Here is a 21,290-nt window from a genome sequence, read left to right as displayed (position 1 = left end):
CTGTCAGATACTCCTCTAAGTCTAAACATTCAGATTAAGACAGACTAGGAAGAAGGATTGGCCAGCCACTTCTGAAATGGCAGGCTTCTGAAAACCCTATGTACATCCAGGCAATAGTCTTCATAATTACTTGCTATGTGTCAGAAAGCTGGACAATGACTAGGAATGATGGAGTAAGAATTGATGCCTTTGAGCTGTGGTGCTTGAGTATTGAATATACCACGCACTGCCAGAGAACAAACAGGTTTATCCTTGAGAGGATGAAATCAGACTGCTCGTTGGAGGCAAGGATTCTGAAGCTTCCTCTGACATACTTTGGGCGTGTTGCAAGGAGGAACCAGTTCTTGGAGAGGGACATCAAGCTTGGAAGCATGTAGGACCAGTACAAATCAGAAGACCTTCAATGAGACCTTCAATGATTCAGTGACTGGGATAATGAGGGTATGTGTGTCAGAGACAATAAGTTTGGCACAGGATATTTCAGGGCTATTGTAAATAGTGTCTTATGAGTCATGAAAGACTCAATGACACATAAGAACAACAACAGCCAACAAGAAGGTTGGTGTTTTGTGTCTACTAGTTGCTCCAGTGAAGAAACATTGGCAATTTTCTCCTGTAAATATTTATAGCCTCAGAAATAAAAGATGAGTATGACCCAGGGCAAAGTGGACGGTGTGGGAAGGTTATGCTTACAGCCTAGAGCAGAGAGGCATCACTCATCATGTTGGATGACAGAATGTTGCACTCAGCAATAGACTGATTAACGGGGGGCTGTGGGATGCAGACTTCATAGTATCCAGAAGTTAAAGTACTCCCTGGTTCTTGTAGAAGAATGTTACTGGATTGTTGAATAGCTCTGTGGACTGGCATTGGACTGAAGCCACTACTCACAGTTCATCAATAACGTTTATTTTCTTTTTGATAGGCAACTTTGTTTGGCTAGGAACATTTTTCACGGGATCAGAGTGGGAGGGCAACTTTCTAATCTTTCCACATGTCAAAGCAACACATAATACTGAACCTTTAAATTAGGTCTTAGAGTGTAAGAATCATCAGTCTTGAAGGCTCTTTCAACTTCTGCTCATTACTCTTACTCTTGTCCTGAAGACACTCCCATAACTTTAAAACACTCTATCTTACCATGTGGTTTTCTTTTTACATAAAAATGGCAATGCTAGTACAAAAAGTTTCCATATGTCTCACTCTTAACTCTCCTGTTATCAGCATCTAACCTTAACTTGCATGCTGCGTTTGTCTGTCACTGAACAATACTGATACATTGTTATAACCTTAAGGTTATACTTGACTGACATTTGCTCAGTGTTGAATCTAATACTCCTTTATTCTGTTACAAGATTTCATCTAGGTTAGAGCATTACTTTTAGCAATGTTTCTGTTTAAGTAACTCTTGACAGTGATGATGCTTTCCTTTACTTTGATGCCATTTCCAGTTCTGAGGTATTTCAGTTATTGTGTCGGTATCTCTTTGATTGAGATCTGTGTGATGTTTTTTCTAGTGACTGATTTGGGGTATCATTAATTGATTACCTAACAGAGCATAAATTCCTTATAGGATTGTTTTCTTTTGGTTTCCTCTAATTTATGAAAGGATAGATCAGCACTTTCCTCAGAGAACCACTGAGTATTTTCAAACCACTAACCTTTCACTTAACATCTAAGGGTTTAATCATTTATTGTTATTGTTATTATATGCTTTCAAGTCAGAATTAACACCTAGCTGGACAGAGGCTGTCATTGTCAACAGAGAAGGCTGCTCATGGCTTCCCCTTAAAACATCTGAACATTAGGTTGATAGCATACCTCTTTACCCACAAGGCCATTGGTTTCAAGAAAAGGAGTGTTGTTGTTGTTGTTATGTGCCGTCGATTGCTTGTGACTCATAGCGACCCTATGTACAACAGCCCTAAACCCTGCTCTATCCTGTGCCAATCTCATTGCCTCTGACACACCCATCCCGAGTACCCCAGTCACTGATTCAATTCACCTTATAGAGGGCCTACCCCTCCTGCGCTGTGCCTCCACCCTACCAAGCATGATGTCTCTCTCCACGGACCAATCTCTCCTTACAACGTGTCCAAAGTATGTTAGAAGGAGCCTCAGAATTGTTTTCCTAGCAGTCCATGGTACCCTCAATACGCTCTCCAGCACCACAGCTCAAAGGCATCAATTCTCCTTCTATGCTCCTTAGTCATTGTCCAACTCTGTGATGCATAACAAGTGACAGCAAAGACCATGGCCTGTATCAGACACACCTTAGTCTCCAGAGAGATACCAATGCTCTTCAGTACTTTGGAGAGGTCCCTAACAGCAGACTTTCCCATTGCAATGCATCTTTTAACTTCCTGGATACTGGTGCCAAGAGTGTTGACTGTGGAGTCAAGCAAACTAAAGCTGCCAATTGGTCCAATTGACTTATTCATTGCAAATATGTTTTTTCAGAGACACAAATGCAGGTTATATACATGGATTTATTTCACCTGATGGTATGCATAGAAATCAAATCAATTACATCTGTGGGAAAAAAAAACTGCTGGAGAAGCTCAATATCAGTTGTGAAAACTAGGCCAGGAGCTGATTGTGGAACAGACCACCAACTACTCATAAGCAAATTCAAGCTAAAGCTGAGGAAAATTAAAGCAAATCCAAGGCAACCAAAATATGACTTTGGGTCTATCCCACCTGAATTTCAGAACCATCTCAGGCACAGGTTTGAGGCCTTGAACACTAATGAGTGAAAACCAAATTAGTTGTGGGAGGATATCAAGGGTATCATCCAGGAAGAGTGTAAATGGTCTTGCAAAGACAGAAGAGAAAGAGAAGACCAAAATGGATATCAGAAGAGATTCTGAAAATTGCACTGGAGCGCAGAGAAGCCAAAGCACAAGGAAGAATTCAAGATACTAAAGAGTTGAATAGATTTCAAAAGACAGCACGGGATGACAAAGCAAAATATTACAATGAAATGTGCAAGGAGCTGGAGTCAGAAAATCAAAAGGGCTGAACTTGCTCAGCATTTCTTAAGCTCAAGGAACTGAAGAACAAATTCAAACCTCGAGTTGCTATAATCAAGGATGCTTTAGGCAGAACATTAAATGATCCAGAAAGTATTAAAAGAAGATGGAAAGAATATACTGAGTTATTGTATCAAAATGAATTGTCAGAAAAGGAATACAGGGGTGAAATAGCATTCTTATGGTGGTTTATCAAGGATATATACCGTCTGGAGACTAAGGAGTGCTTGATCCAGCCTGTGTTCTTCACAGTTACCTGCTTTGCATCAGAGGGCTGGATAATGACTAAGGATGATGAGAAGAATTGACGCCTTTGAATTGTGAAACTGGAGAACAGTCTGGAACATACCATGGAGCCACCAAGAAAACAAATATGTCTGTCTTGGAGAGGGTGAAACCAAGTTTTCCTTGGAGGCTAGGATCCTGAAGCTCCATCTCTCATACTCCGGGCACATGGCCAGGAGAAGCCAGTACTCGGAGGACAGCATGCCTGAAAGCGTGGAAGGACATCACAAGAGAGGAAGACCTCAGAAAAGTTGGATTTGATACAGTAACTGAAGCAATGACGGTATGTGGGTCGGAATCAGTGAGACCAAGTCAGGACGGGGCAAGCTTCAGAGCTGTTGTACAGAGGATCACTGTGAGTGGCACGTGACTCGACAGCACATAACAACAACATATTATGAACAGGGGTTTTCATAGTTAATATCACCTTCATCATTTACCTAAAATCATATTGTTTAGGTTTGTAGAGAGTTAATTTACCAATGTTTTCTCCTTTCTAAACTGTACTATTTGAGCAGAAACAAATATATATGGTCTGTGGTTAATCAGATAAATGTGTTAAACATTTGTAAAGATTGAATATTCAAGTAAACTATTTCGAATTCTTCTGCACTATAGACATGTCTTTTATCCTCATTTATTTTTATTCAACAATATTCATCATTGTGGACTCGGGTTTTACTGTATGCTTTGCATTATCATGCAACTCCATTTTATTGCTTAAATTGTCCCAGTTGTTGACACTGTGACCCCTTTAAGATTGTGCTTCTATCTTTTTGACATAACTCTATCATTTTTTTTTTGTTTTGTGTTCTATTTTCCTTATTTTTGTTGCTATTTGTTTTTAAGAATCCCCTTACTTTCTGACACTACAAGTATTAGAACTGGTCATTGCTTTTGAGATATTATTATTTCTTGTTTCCTCAGGTGATAGAACAAGGAAATATGTGTGCAATGTGCCACATTTCTATACTTATATCTAAAAATAGTTATTTATATAAATAGGTATTTCTGTATTGAACTGAACATGAGTTTATCTTGGTGTTCCAACACTAATTCACTGCAACAGATAATTCTGACTGCTCCTCTTTGCAGTAGGTTTTCACTCCAATAATGAGTATCTTGGTTCCAATTTCTGTCAACCATTTCCTTAACTGATTAATTTCAATATACATGCATAAGAGTTTCTAAATTATTAATACACATCATCACATGAAACAATTTTACCAAAGAGATAACATTGCTTGCAAACAGATTCTTAGAGCATTTATTATTTTCCAAAGTTACCCAGAGGTCAACATCCTTTTTTCATCCCTCTTTACGATGAGAATATTTCATACAATTTAACATCTGAAATTTTTTGTTACGTTCTGTCTTCATTCTTGGATCCTTGACATAACTGTTTTAATGTTCACACATTAGAATTCAGCCTTTGTGCTGTCAGTCTATTTTAACAAGGATATAGTGTCATATATCTAACAACACCCTACAATTCCATACAGTTCCCATGTCCTAGAATATATCTTGTGCTTCATCTATTCAACACCCTTCTCCTCCAACTCATTAAAAAATCACCAGTGATTGTGTTAATTCCATTTTCTTTCTAGTTTTCCCTTTAGCAGAATGTTGCATAAATGATGGTACACTCTGCTGACATGCTGAGAGTGTAGTACATTCTTGATTTTGCTACCACGAACAGGTCAGGGAGTCAAAGAAGTCACTCTTCGGGAGAAAGGTGCCCATCTCCTTCTGTAAGCGTCGGCAAGCTCAGAACCGTATGCAGGGTCAATATGAGCTGTAATTGAGCTACAGCAAGCAATATGAAGCTGAAAGAATTGAAAGGGAAATTCAAGGCTCAAGCTGCAAAATTAAAGAAGTCGGGGGATAAAAATATCAGAAGATTTGAGAAATATAACAAGGAGATAGAGGGAATGTAAAGAGTCAATGCAGCAAAAGAAGTTGGTAAACATTCAGTCATTTCAGAAGGTGGCATATGATCAAGAACTCATGGTATTGAAGGAAGGAGGCCAAACAGCTCTGAAAACATTGGCAACATTGCGGGTATAAATGGAATACAATTGGAGATTTTTCAGCACACGAGCGTGCCTATTTGTCTATGCTACTAACTTCTTGAAGAAAGCTACTTGGCAAACTGACTGAAAAGGATTCATCTTTGTCTTTACTCCAAATAAATGTGATTTAACAAACTGCAGAAAATATCAATACTATCATTAGTATAAAAGTAAAGCTATGATGAAGGAGGTTTCACATTTTACAGCAGAACATCAACATGGACTTGACACAAGTTTGAGCAGCATTTAGAAAAGGGCACGGAACAGAATTTCATTGCGAGATATCATTGTTAGATCACTTCAAATGCCTCTTGGCTGGAAGCAGAGAATACCAGAGAGACGTACACCCATATTTACTGTTGTTGTTGTTGTTAAGTGTTGAGTCATAGGCAACTCATAGCAACACTATGAATGGGTGACCTGAACACTTGTATAACTTTTGTCATTTCTTCATGTTCATAGAGGCTCCAGAGGCAAGCCACTTCAGAAGCAGATGCCACTCCTGCTTCCAAGCTTGTTTTAATCAGGAAGTTCCAACAAACACTGTTCACCATGGGCAACCATTATCGTATTTGGCAAAACAGTGTCACAGTGTTCAGAATCATAGCAACCGCGAGTTACCTCTGTACAGCAATGCACGGTGCAGTGCTAAACCACTTAAAAGAATGTTGGACAAAAACAATTTAAACCAGGCCTGGGGGCTGCAGATTAAAATCACCCACCTTGGGCTTGGTAGCCTCACTTTCTGTCCACCAGGCCAACAATGAGGGTGCATTTATATTAGCATTCTAAGGCAATCCTTAGTATGGCCACTCACGTCTTGAGGAAGGACATGGGTGAAACGCTCCAGGCTCTTACAGATTTTTTTTTTCTTCCCAAGTTGGTGTCAGCAGAGGGGACTTGCCAGATGAATTAGGGGTCTCTGGCCCAGAGTCCACCAGCATTTGGACATGCTGAGGACAAGTGTGTTGTGAATCTTGGTTCCAGCTGCACCTTAGAATGGCCTCTCACATCTTGAGGAGGGACACATATGAAATGTTTGGGGCTCTTATGGCTTTCTCTTCATCCCAAGTGGGTGTCAGAAGAGGGGACTTGCCAGATGAATTGGGGAGGGGGTGTCTCTGGCCCAGAGTCTATCAGCATTTGGCATGCCGGAATTGTAAAACACTGTAAATCACAAAGGCCACCCATTCTTCTAGGTCATATAGCCCCAGTCGGTCCACTTGCTGTACAGAGGTAACTCGTGTTGCTGTGAAGCTGAACACTGTGACACTGACGTGTCAAATGCAATAAGATTTACTAATGGTGAAAAGTGTTTGGTGGAGCTCCCTGATTAAAAGAAGCGTAGAAAAAGGAGTGGCATCCACTTCTGAAACAGCTCGCCTCTGGAAACCCTATGAACCTGTATAAAGGATGAAAGTTATGCAAGTGTCCAGATCTCTCATTCATTGGGTCACTATGAGTCACTTATGGCTTGATGGCACTGAACAACAGCAACAAATAAATAAATAAATACATAAATAAATAAGTAGGTAGATAGATTAATAAAATATATATTGTATATAATATACATACACATACATATATGCATAGACACATATACAAATATACATATACACACATATACATATATACACACACATATATATGTATACACACACATATATATGTATACACACACATATATAAATACACACACACACACACACACACACATATATACATACTTCTGTCCAATTACTCTCTGGTATCTTAGTTTGCCTCAAACTTGAGGGGTCATGATTATACTTACAAGTTGGAGGATCAGCAAAGGAGGGCGAAACCCTCAACGAGATGAAATGACACAGAGGCTTTAGCAATGGGCTCAAGTGTGTGGGCTGAGACAGTGAGGACAGCTCAAGATCGACACGTTTTAGATCGTCTGATCATAGGATCTCTATGAGTACTTGCTGAAATGATGCCACATAACATCTATAATGCTATCTTCTTATTGGAAGGGCTTTTTACACCTTATATTGACCAGGATGTTTAAAATGTTTGTCAATTTCAGTATTTTTTACCAATTTATTCTCATCCATTTAAATTTTTATCAAGCTTTCTTTAAGCATTTACCTTGTTGAACATATACTTTTCCCTAAATGAATGATTTAAATTTCTGATTTTTCACTCCCATTTAATGATGATAAACAGTGGAGTTTTATCAACCTAGGTTCAACTCATTTTAAAGGGAAATTACTTACTGATTCCAAGAAGGGATCTGAAGATTTTTACCCAAATGAGATTATTGGTATATTCTGAAAGAAGAAGATAAGATGAGAGAATGATAAATGCTCAGGCCTATGGTTTTCTAATAATAAATAAGGTATGATTATGGTTTTCTAATAATAAATAAGGTATGATTTGATCTAACATAAGATGATATGAAAGGTTGGATTTTTATATGATCATACGTTTGATCTCCATTTCTGACTCTACATGAAAGCCTTTGGCCCTCTCAGTGTGTGTAAGAGGATCTTGAACTTTTTAACTTTGTTCTCTTTATAAATTACTCTAGCTAATACAATAAAAAACATGAGATTGGAAAATAAGTGTAGTAATCAGCACACATTGTATTCAACCTTTATCACTACTATCTATGCATATTTTGACAAGAAAATTGACCAGAATAAATGAAGCTGCAACAAGGGAATATAATACTATAATCAAGGTTAAGTTGGAGCAATTTCTTAAAATATCTATCCTTAAGCATGTGAGATAAGAAGGGTTTGTTTTTGCCTGTATGTATGTGTGTGCATGCTTGGGTTTTTTTTTGTGTGTGTGTGTTTTTTTTTTTTAATAAAAGGAAGAGAACCTTTTTCAAAATAATATTCCTCACAGCATACTTTTATTTCCTAAAGTAATAGACCTGTATACATGAGGTAAATTTTTATTTTCTTGTGAAGTACTCCAGAAACAAAACATTTTCACCTCTTTAGTCGCATCTTTGTGCTGGTGTTTTCTACTTGAACAACTATCACAAAGTAAGTTGCAGCAAAAGCTTCTCAATTGTAACTAAAATGAATCTGGTGAAGAGTAAGATAATTTTTAGAAAGAAAAAAAAATAGTTACCATTCTTTTCATACTGTATATATTCTAGATTTGATGAATCACCTTTTAACAGTAGGTAAAACCAAAATAGTTAAAATTATTTCATGTTGTTGCTGTTAGGTGTTGTCAAGTTGAGCATGACTCATAGTGATTGTATGAACAGCAGACCTGTGCCGTCCCCATCTCTGTCACGCATGGGTCCATCGCTGCGGACACTGTGTCCCTGCATCCCACTGAAGGTCCTTCTCTCTTTTGCTGATGATACTCTACCCAGCATGAGGTCTCTTTCCAAAGAACAGTATAATGGTCTAATTAAATACAGGTAAGTAATTAATTTTAAAATGTAATCATATTCTAAATTACAGGTTTAGAACCATTTGTTGAAATGATGCCCCCCCAAATGAACTTTTTATTAATGTGTTGCTTATAAAACAAAAATATAGCACTTATTTTTATTATATAGCATGTAAGAGAACTCTGGTGACTCAGGAGATGAGGGGTTTCAATGCCAACTCAAAGGCAGGCAGTTTAAATCTATCAGCTGTTCCACCGGAGAAAATGTCTGATTTCCTCTTGGTTGATTTACAGCCTCTGAAAACCTGCATGAGGGTGAGCTATAAACTGGTTCCTCCTTGAAGGCACACAACAAGATAACAGCAGCATACATTATGGTTTCATATTTTTAACATACTCATTAATACAATTAATATGATATATGTTGGGGTGGATTTTTTTGCCTTCAAGTTGAGCACAACTTATAGGAACCCTATGAACAAAAGGCTTGAAAGCCCCTCTGCAATTATAGACATTTATCAAAGTTCAGAGAGTTTCTGGAGGCATGTTGTTTAGGAAGTGGATATTGGGAGCAATGACTTAAAAACAAAAACCAAAATAACAACAGACAGCTCTGTAACATGGGAGATGCTGGAGAGCATTATACGCTCATCAGTACAAATACTACATAAGACTGTTATTGTAAACATTGAAGGATAAATATTGAAACATGTATTGGGATCCAAGTGGGGAAGGGGTGGAAGTAGAGGGGCAAAGACAGATAGGGGCGAAATCACAGGTTGCACACTTTTGTAGGTTGAAGGAGGAAGCCAAGGAAATGGACAAGATCTAGTGGAGACCTGAAAAGACAGGGCAATGGTGGGCATAATTCAAGGGAGATTAATTTTATAAAATATAATGATGGGAATGATTGTATGAAACACGATGTGAATGAAGAATATAGTAAGAAACATGCTGTCAAACCAGTTGAAAAGAATAATTTTAAAAAAATCCAAAGTAAAAAAAAAAAAGTAGGTCACAATCAGAGCCAACATATAAGTTATAAAAATTTAAAAAGTTAATCCATGAGTGAGAATTGTTAGACTTAAAGTGAATTAAGGAAGTTCTGCTGGCGAATGGTAAGACACGGTGCAGCAATCCCCAACGCACACAGTTCAAATGCTCAGTGGATGAAGGGATTTACAATCTCTTACTGTGTGAGTTAGTGCCTCTGAAAACCTGCCGGAGGGTCAGCTCTCAGTGGCTTCTGACTCAATGGTCTTCAATAGCAACAACAACAACAACTTTGGGGCTGGGCTAGAGGCTTTGTATCTGCTTTCTGCTCGGGGGCAGTGAGGGGATGTGCTATTCTTATTCCTTCTGGCCATTTAAGAGAGATGCTCATGGCCTTGTGCCTCATGTCCAGGTTTCCTCACTTCAGATACTCTTTTACACAGATGTAAATCTGATTCCTGTACACTCCATCACCGGAAGTCTGTGTGTATAAACACTGGTTTTTTTTAGAAATTTTTTTTTGCAATGAATAAAGAATTGATTGTCCAGGTTGTTGATGAGCCTTCCTCCAATCCTGATACCACATTCCTCCTCATAAAGTCCAGCTTCCCAGATGATTTGTTCTGAATATAGATTGAAAATGTATGGAGACAGCATGGATCCCTGATGTATACCCTTCCTTATTTTCAACTATGCAGTGTTTACTTGTTCTGTTCTGACAACAGCCTCTTTTTCCAGGTATAGGTTTTGCACAATCACGATACGATCAAGTGTTCTGGTATTCACATTCTTCTCAGAGTCAGCCACAGTTTACTGTGATCCACTCAGTCAAATGCTTTGAATAGTCAATGAAACACAGACATTTCTCTTTTGGGGAGAGATCCATATTTATTCCCATTCCAAAAAAAGGTGACCTGACCGAGGGTGGAAATTATCGAACAATATCACTAATATTATATACTAGCAAAATCCTCTTGAAGGTTATCTAGAAGACTTGAACAGTACATTGACAGAGAACTACCAGAAATAAAAGCAAGGTTTAGAAGAGGTGGAGGCACTAGAGACATTATTGCCAATGTCCATGGGATTTTGGCAGAAAGCAAAGAGTACCAGAAGAATGTGTTATCTGTGTTTCATTGACTATGCAAAGCATTTGACTGAGTGGATCACAATAAATTTGACTGTATGTATCACAAGAAATTGTGGTTAACCTTGAGGAAATTGGGAATTCCAGAACACTTGATCATGCTTATATGAAAACTATACTTGGACCTAGAAGCAATTCTCAGAACAGAGCAAGAAAACATTGCATGGTTCAAAATCAGGAAAGGAGTGTGTCAAGGATACCTCCTATCCCTATATCTTTTCTGTATGCAGAACAGATCACTCGGGAAGCAGGGCTTTATGAGGAGGAATGTGGCATCAAGGTTGGAGGAAGACTCATTAATAACCTACAATATACAGATGACACAACCTTGCTTACTGAAACTGAAGACCTGAAGAAACTGAAGAAGACCTGAAGAAGATACTTGCTGCAAAAGGTCAAGGAATATAGTATTCAATATGGATTGAAGCTCAACATCAAGAAGACAAAGATTCTCACCACTGGGACAATTGGCAGCACTATAATAGAGAAGAGATTTAGGTTGTTAGCAATTACAGCTTGTTCAGTCCTTTTCACAGAAACTCTGCTTTCTGCCAAGATCCATCTAACCTTAGCTATAATATCCCTAGTATCACGGCCTCTTCTAGACTCAGCCTGCACATCTGATAGTGCTCTGCTGATGTGCTCTTCCAGCTGTTTTCGATAATTTTCAGTAGACTATTGCTTGCATGGGACATTAATGATATCGTTCAATAATTTCCATACTAAATCAGGTAAACTTTCTTTGGAATGGGAGCAAATATGGATCTCTCCCAGTCAATTGGCAAGTTCCAGGCATTTGGCCAGGTCTTCCTTGAATGGGTATGAACCACATCCCACAATTCATAGCATTCTACTTCAGGTAGACCTTGAATTGTTCTTTTCGACATTGAGATGCAATCCATTTCAGAAGGTTGCTTTCCTTGATACTCTGCAACAAGTGCTTCAAGTTCTTCTCACTTTCAGCAAGCAAGGTTGTGTCATCTGCATAACAATAGCCAATGGTGTTCCTCTGTTATTCAGAGAGTTTTGCAAAACCTCCTATTTCACAAGTGGATGGTTAATCTTACTTCTTAGTCTGTCTTAGTCTGGAAGCTGCATTGAGACCTGTTCACTAAGGGTGACATTGCTGGCTTTTGAAATATTGGTGCCAAACCTTTCATCCTCACTGCAGCCACTGATCACTTCAGTACAGCAAAATGACAGACACATACTGTACTTATTACAGCAAACCATAAACAAGCAAGCATATAAATACACAAACTAGAACATAAGAAGTAACACTGAAGTCATCCTTCCTCAATATAACAAAATGATATGAAAGTACTGTATCCGTAAGAACAAGCATATAAATATTATAAGACAAACACACACACACACAATAAAATAAAACAAACAAACAAACAAACAAAGACAGACACACAAGTTATGTGAAAGGTGTATCAGGGGTCTATCAAGAGGTGGGATTTTATTAGTTTGATGAAATTATTATTTAGTGATGTATTGCTATTCCACTGATGTTTGTGAGCATTTAGCTAATTTTTCATGATTAAGCATGATGTTGCTAGTTACTTTTTTGTAGATGCATTTTATCAGAGCTGTGAAAACTCCTCTTGCTCTAAGTTCATTCTATACTTTTTAATCATGAAAGAATGTTTTTTAAATTTTTACTCTGATTCTATTGAGATTATCATGATTTTCTTTTTAAAATAGTTTAACACTATCCATTAGAAATCTCTCTCTCCCATTGTTGCAAAGCAGATTCTGACTCATAATTGATCCCCAAGCAAATTTCCAATACTGTAAATAACAAGGAAGGATATTGCTTCTTTTTCTCCCTTGGAGTTCTACCCAATGATCCATTTTGATGATAACAAATTACTGAAGTAATAAAGAATAAGAGAATAGGTTTATTAAAATACAATGAATAGTTGGTCACAAAAGTACAGAAAACAATACTGAAAAACAAATGTGTTGTAACTTTAAGGGAACACTAAGAATTCTTTATAACACCATGATAAATGGAGAAGAGATAGATATTGTTAATAATTTCATCTTGCCTGGTTCCATAATCAACACTCTTGGCACCAAAATCAGGAAAACAAAACACTAATTGCATCAGGGAAATCTGGTGTCAGGGGCCCTTTCTATAGCATTGAAGAATAACAATGTCACTGTAGAGACTAAGGTGTGCCTGATTCATGCCAGGGCCTTAGCAATTAATTGCTATGCATCAGATATCTGGACAATGACTAAGAATGGCAGAAGAAGAATCAGTGCCTTTGGAGAAGAGTATTTAACATAGCATATACTGCCAAGAGAACACACAGGTCTGTCCAAGATGAGATAAAACCAGACTGTTCTAGGAGGCAAAGGTTTTGAAGGTCTGTTTCATGTATCTTGGGCAAGTTACCAGAAGGGACCAGTCTTTGGAGAAGGACATTGTGCTTAGAAGGGTAGAGGGTCTCTGCAGGAAAAGACGACCGTGGATGAGACGAATTGACACAGTAACTTGGCCAAAACGGTGTAAGTGTGTTGGAGACAGTGAGATTGGCTCAGGATAGGGCAGGGTGCAGAGCTTTTACGCTATGAGTTGTAGTCAATTTGATGGCACATAACAACATGTGATTCTAAAATTATTAAAAGTATTTTTTCATCATTCTTACTTGATTAGTTGATATTTATTTTTAAGTAACAGTTTCAACTCTCATTTGAATAATTCTCCATCAAATCATTGTTATTTTAAAGAAAATTTTTCTTTAGGAAATATTTTATTTTCCTTTAGGTGAAATTCTACTTCTTATGTACATGCTATTTCAAAAGTCTGATATTTTAAGATGACATACCTATTATATTTGTTAGTGATATTATGAAAAATATACATAAAACCAAAATTAAGTCAGTTTCCAGGACAAGTTCGTAATTGAGGAGACAGCCTGTCTTTTTCCCAAAGTGTGAGCTGTGGCTTTCAGTGGTTTACTTTCTGGTTAACAGTATAACACAGAATGCACTATACTACCAGAGCTCCTTAAATATACACATAATGATTTCTAATTGACTTAATCAGTGATTTTATTGTGGCATATTGTTTTGGAACACAAAAACTTGCTTAGCCACAAAATTTATCCTGCTTGTGTGAAGAACTTATTTTTTTTGTAACCTTCCCATAAAGTATAGTTCTAATATTTATTGTTAAGAATTTGCTTTTAAAATTCTGAATACAATCCCTAAAGCTACTGAAATTCAATTGATTACAATTCACTGTAACCATATGTTGTTTTTGTTGTTGTTTTTAGGTGCCATCGAGTTACGTATGACTTGTAGTGACCCTATGAACAAAAAATCTGAACTTTGTTCTATCCTGAGCCAGCCTCATATATCCAGACACACAAGGCCCATTGCGGAAGTCACCGTGTCAATCCACCTGGCTGAGGGTTTCCTCACCTTTGCTGACCCTCCACCACCTTTCCCAGCATCATGTCCCTCTCCAAGGAATAACCCTTCCTAGCAACATTCCCAAAGTATGTGAGGTGAAGCCTCATCACTCTTGCCTTTAAAGAGCACGATGGCTGCACCCTCTCCAGGACACACCTGTTCGTTCTCCTGGCCGTCCAGTAACCATACAGGAAGATAAAACACCCAAAAATAACCTTTAGTGAATATTTCCAAGGAGTGAGTTAAAAGTTGTCTCAATGTTGCTTCTTCCGTGTTTGAACAGATGTGTTTGTATGTGGTGAGTAGAGAATGAGGATTAGCACGAGAGAGGACCATGACCTAGGAGACAACGGGATAGGAAGCCCAGCGCGCTCCAGATATGAACATTACCCGCTCTGGGTCACCCTGGAGTTGTTGTTTGTTTATTTGTTTACTCTTTACTTTTTAATAATTGTATTCTACCCTTTACCATCTTCTGGGAAATCTTATAATTTCATGTATGGTCGATCATTCTAAGGACTGCGTACTTCCCTGGTGTTTACTTTATAGGTCTATTACCTGGGTAAAAATTGAGACAAAAGAAATCGTTTATTGGTTTTTTTCCAGATTGGAAAAGTTACTAAAGACTATATTTTTAAGGGTTCCACCAGTGACCTGTTTACTCTAGGCCAGTTATTGCACAGCTTCATTCAATAGGAAGTGCTGTTTCTGATATTGCTGCTGCTGCTGCTGCTGCTGCTACTACTACTACTACTACTACTACTACTACTCCTACTCCTGCTATTCCTACTATTCATATCATAGCAAAGGGATTCTGTTGACTGAGTGACAAACACTTACACCGCCAAGCCGAAGGCATGCAGTGCAAAAACACCAGCTTCTATGTGGGAGAAATACGGGCCATTTCCTCCCATGTGTATACAGCCTCTGACAACCAGCTGGAAGGTCAGTTAGGAGTCGGTTCTGGCTCAGGATATGGCAGGGTTCAGAATTGTGTACAACTATGAGTTGCAGGTGACTGGTTAGCACATAACACAAACACGATTACTACTACAGCAATTCTTAGCAATGATAATAACAATAGCATTTACAGCCCTAGGAAATGAGTTGATAATTATATTTTTGGGTGCCATCAAGTTGAACTTTTCTGCAACCCTATGAAAGTCAAACTCCCTGCAGGGTCTCCCACATTTAACATTAATGGGTCACATCAACAGGTCTTTACTTCGAAGAGTGGCTGGTGGGTTTAAAGTCACTAACCTTTATTTTAGGAGGTGAAAGTCTAATCATTATGTTATCTACCTCTTTGGATTAGAAATGTGATAGTTGTTATCTATATCGGTTACACTCAAGTTCATTACATAGTAATAAATACAAAGTTCAAAGTCACTGCTCTCAAGATGTTTCTGACTCAGAATGAGCCTTCACTGAGTTTCTGAGGCTATAAAATATAATGGTGGGACCTCTCCAACTTACTCCTTTGGAGCCATTAGTTGATTTAACCACAGGAGGTATGTCACCTTTGGGTTCCCTTCACAACCTCTTACAGACTATGTTAACAACACCATCTCTCAAGTGTAAAGAGGAGTGTGTGAGGCCAGCAGTGCATTTATACTCACTCATCTGTAGATTGACTTTCTAGTTTTATTCACCCTCTCTCTGTGTTTGTTGATTACAAAAGAGTGAGAAGACTAGTCATAGAATTTTGCTCCATGTAGCTAGACTGTGTGATCTCAAAACAATATTGATTCTGAAATAAAATGAAATTTACAGTGAAGTTTACATGCAGTTTAAAAGCCTAATTTTACAGTCTTAAATTATAGATATTGGGCTTTGCATCTGCTGTAATAAATGAATACATATTATTAAGATCTAAATAACAGAAGTTGTTTGAAGGGTTTGTTGGTTTTTTAATAAATATAGAGAGTCTAAGTGTAAAATTAAGATGTTTACAGAGATTCATGCATGCACTCTTGGGTTCTAGAAAGAATTTGGGGTTTGGCTTTTTTTTTATTCTTAAAGCATCTGTTTTTGCCAGCTTCTTTTGCCTGTTGCCACATTTGCTTCCTTCCTTTTTCCAGATCTTTCTTCTTTATATGTCTATGTGTCGTCGTCTCCCATATGTCTCTAATTATTCTGCCTTTCTGTTGTAAGTTCTGAAGACTTACATACTGGATGGTGAAGAGATTGATATTGTTCACAGCTTTGGTTTGCTTGAATCCACAGTCAACACTCTTGGCACCATCAGCCAGGAAATTAAAAGATGTATTTCTATGGGAAAGTCTGTGGTTAGAGACCTCTCTAAAATGCTGAAGTGCAAAGATGCCAGTCTGGAGACTAAAGTGTGCCTTATACATGCCACGGTCTTTGCAATCACTTTCTATGCATTGGAGAGCTGGACAATGACTAGGAATGATACAAGAAGAATTGATGCCTTTGAGCTGTGGTGTTCAAGAAGAGTTTTGAATATGCCAAGACTATAGTCCTTGACCTTCTGCAACAAATGTTTCAAGTCCTCCCTAGTTTCAGCAAGCAAGCTTGTGTCCTCTGCATAATGTAGGTTGTTGATGAGTCTTTCTCCAGTCCAGATGCAACCACACTCCTCCTTCAAAATTCTTGCCTTTGAGGAGCCACCTTCTCAGGACAGACGTGTTTGTTCTCTTGGCAGTCTATGATATGTTCAAGATCAAAAACAGTTAATCACATGAGAGGAAAGTGATTCTTTTTTTCTCCCATGGAGCAGTTCAAGGATTTCAACCATGTGCCTTCAGGATTGCAGCACTTTACCACTAGGGCAGCAGAATTCCCTTTAACTCTTTGACAATGTGGATTATAATAAATCATGGTTAATATTTCAAAAAATGGAAACTCTGAAACAAAATTTTGTGCTCACAGTGAACTTGTTTATAGATCAAGAGACAGTCTTTAGGACAGAATGAGTATGTGTTACATGTTTTAAAATCAGGGAAAATGTGCAACAGGGTTTTGTCCTTTTGTCATAATTTTGAATCTGAATGTTAAACAAGAATATGAGAAGCTGAACTCTATGAAAAAGAATGCTACATTAGGATTGGAGTAACACTCATGAAGAATCTATACTATACAGGCGACACAGTTTTGCTTGCTGAAAGTGAAGACAACTTGAATGACTTACTGATAAAGATTAAAGATGGTAGCTTTTAGTACAGAGTAACAGTTTCAGCTTGCTCACCTCCATAATCAACACTATTAACACCAGAAGTCATGACACCAAGAGATGATTTGTATTAGATAAATCTGCTGTTAGTAACCTCTCCAAAGTACTGAGAAACAACGTTAGTCTAGAGACTAGAGTGTACCTGATCCAGGCCACGGTCTTTGCAATTACTTGCTAGGAAAATATCCTATATTTGTTAATATTTTTCTTCTTAGTAAATTGAATGTTTTCAAAAAAGATTAAAAATGGAAAAATAAGTTGAATATAAATTTTATATCTTGTGTTAATAATGTTGTTGATTGCCTTTGAGTCGAGCATGACTCAAAGCAACGCTATGAACAAAAGACCTGAAGCCCCTCTACAACTATCGACATTTATCCAAGTCCATAGAATTTTCCCGAGGCGTGTTGTCTAGGAAGTGGATACCACTCCTGCTAACTGTGGTATATTCAATATTTTTTTCTGATTCTTTAATTCTATTTGTAAACAATATTTTTGTTGGCATTTTCTAGGCTTATAACCAACACTCTTGGCACGAGCAGTCAGGAAATCAAAAGGAGAACAGTACTGGGCAAACCTGTTATCAGGGACCTCTCCAGAGTACTGAGGAGCAATAACGTCAGTCTAGAGACAAAAGTGCACCTGATCTAGGTCATAGTCTTTGCAATTACTTGCTATGCATCAGAGAGCTGGACAATGACTAAGAATGACGGAGAAATAATTGATGCCTTTGAGATTTGGTGCTAGAGAAGAGTATTGAACATGCCATGAACCACCAAGGGAACAAACAGGTTTGTCTTGGAAAGGGTGAAACCAAGTATATTCTTGGAGGCAAGAATTTTGATGCTTATTTCACATAATTTGGGCACTTGGACATGGGGGGGGGTGGAATCAGTCCTTGGAGAAGACCATCATGCCCTAGATGGTGGAGGTATAGTGCAGGAAAGGAAGACCCGGATGACATGGATTGACTCAGTAACTGGGGTATTGAGGGTAGGTGAGTTGGAGTCCTTGGACTGTCTCAAGATAGGGCAAGGTTCAGATCTATTATACAGAGGGTCACGATGAGCCACAGGTGACTTGACGGCACATAACAACGTTGTTTCTTAGTAATATCATCATATTCTCAAATGCTCATGCACATTGCTGTCTAGTCAGAACTGACTCACAGCTGACCTACCAGCCAGTTCTCATGACTCTAAGTCCAGCGCAGGAGATAGCTCATCTGCGTCCTGTAGAGCTGCTGCTGGATTTGAACCCCCAGAGGGGTTCGCCTTAGGGGTAGCAGCCCAGATCTCTGTGGACCAGGCCACAAGAATTTAGTCAACTAATATCAGTTCTCTTACTACACTGTTTCCCTAAAGCCTTCTGATAAATGCTTGACCTGTCTCTGGCCTATTTTTTAACTGTAATCATACATTTCTTAATTAAGAGGAGAAAAAATCAACAAGCTTTAAAAAATAGGAAAGGTAGTTAGGGAAGGGTTAAAGAAACACAAAACCAAATCATAAACAGCCCATCAAACCAAAACCACATCCAGAAAAGATTAGATACAAAATACTGTGTGGACTGTGACAAGTTATGGCTGACACTGAAAAGAATGGGAATTCCAAAGTACTTGATTGTATTCATGTGGAACCTATACCTGGATCAGGAGGCTGTTGTGTGAATGGATCAGGGGAGCACTGCATGGTTTGGAATTGGGAAAGGAGTGCATCACGGATATATTTTATCTCCTATTTTATTGAACAGTTAGTTCAATCTATAAGCTGAGATAATTATCTGAGAAACTTGATTCTATGAAGAAGAGTATGGCATCAGGATTGGAGGGAGACTCATCAATAACCTGTATTATGCAAATGACACAACCTTGCTTACTGAAAGTGAAGATGATTTGAAGCACTTGCTGCAGAAGATCAAGGAATGCAGCCTTTGGTATAAATTACATCTCAATATTAAACAAATAAAGATTCTTATCACTGGACTAATCAGCAGTGTCAGGATGGATGGAGAGGAGAATGAAACTGTCAACAGCTTTAGCTTGCTTGGATCCACAATTAACATATTTGGTATGAGTAGTCAGGAAATAAAGAGACACATTACAATGGGAAAATTTGCCATTAGAGACCTTTCCAAATTATTGAGTAATGATGTCAGTTTGTGGACTAAGGTGTGTCTGATTCAGGCCACAGTCTTTCCAACTACTAGCTATGCATCTGAGACCTGGACAATGCATAAGGAGGACAGAAAAAGAATTGACACCTTTGAGCTGTGGTGTTGGAGAAACTGAACATTTCATGGATGTTCAAGAAAATTAATAGATATGTCTTGAAGAGGGTGCACCCAGCGTGCTCTTTGCAGGAAAGAATTATGAGGCTTCGCTTAACATACTTTGTACATATTTCTAGGACCTGCTATTCCTTGAATAGGGACATTATTTGGGGAACGGTAGAGGGTCAGAGAAAGAGAAGAAAACCCTCATCTAGGTGGATTGACAAAATAATTGCTACAATGGGCTCTTGTGTGTCAGGAAATGTAAGGATGCCACAGGATGGACGGTTCAGATATTTTGTTCATAGGGTCGCTATGAGTCATACTTGACTTGATGGCATCTAACAACAACAACAACATCATCATCATCATCAACAACAACAGCTACATCTTGTGAAAAGTGCAGACGGAGTTCTCCTTGGAGGCAAAGATGGTGAACTTTTGCCTCTCATGCATTAAATATGTTGCTAGGTGAGGCTATTCCTTGGAAAGGGACATCATACTTGGAAAGGTGGAGGGTCAGTGAATGATAGGAAGACCTTCAACAGTTTGTTGATTGTAGTAGTGGGCTCAAGTGTGTCAGAAATGAGGAGGAGGATATAGGATAGGGCAGGATTCAGGGCTATTGTTTATAAGGTTGCTATGAGTCATACTCAACTCAAAGACACCTAATAAGAAACACAAAACTATCTGTATGCTCTATTCTCCTGGTCTTTTGTGGAAATATATTGGCTGGAAAAGGGCTTTGAATTCTTGCATTGCATTAGAAGTAATTCATTAGCAGGATATTCATTAAGAAGTTCCCTTAAAAGAAAATAAAGTCATTTAATTCCAGACTCTTTATCTTAGTATTTATGGAAAAAAATGCACCATAAAAATTAAAGGAAGACCTATCAACAGTGTGCATTCTGCAGGTGATACAACCTTTCTTTCTGAAAGTGAGGACTTGAGGCACTTGCTACATAGGGTCAAGAACTGCAGCTTTCAATATGGATTACATCTCACCACCAAGGAGACACCCTCACCCATGGTCCAACAGGCAATGTCACGGACAGAAGGCATCACGATTTCACCTTGCTTAGATCCATACTAGACTCAATACTCTTGGAATCCCAGTGTTTTCTGGAGGCAAAGATGGTGAAGCTTCATCTCACAAACTTTGGACATGTTACTTAGAGAGGCTGCTCCTTGGGGAGAGACATCTTTCTGAGAAAGGTGTAGGGAGGAAGATCAGCAAAAGAGTGAAATCTCAACAAAGTGTATTGATAAAATAGCTGTAGCAATGGGCTCAAGGATGGTCAAGGATGGTAAGGATTGTTGTTGTTGTTATGTGCTGTTGAGTCTTTCGCGACTCATAGCGACCCTATGTACAACAGCCCTAAACTGTGCTCTATCCTGTGCCAATCTCATTGCCTCTGACACACCCATCCTGATTACCCCAGTCACTGAATCAATCCACCTCATAGAGGGTCTTCCCCTCC

Source organism: Elephantulus edwardii, unplaced genomic scaffold, assembly GCF_000299155.1.
Source record: "Elephantulus edwardii isolate Elephantulus edwardi_28Jun2011 unplaced genomic scaffold, EleEdw1.0 scaffold00004, whole genome shotgun sequence".
Classification (NCBI taxonomy): domain Eukaryota; kingdom Metazoa; phylum Chordata; class Mammalia; order Macroscelidea; family Macroscelididae; genus Elephantulus; species Elephantulus edwardii.
The sequence above is the reverse complement of the archived record's forward strand: the minus strand, read 5'-3'. Positions refer to the sequence as shown.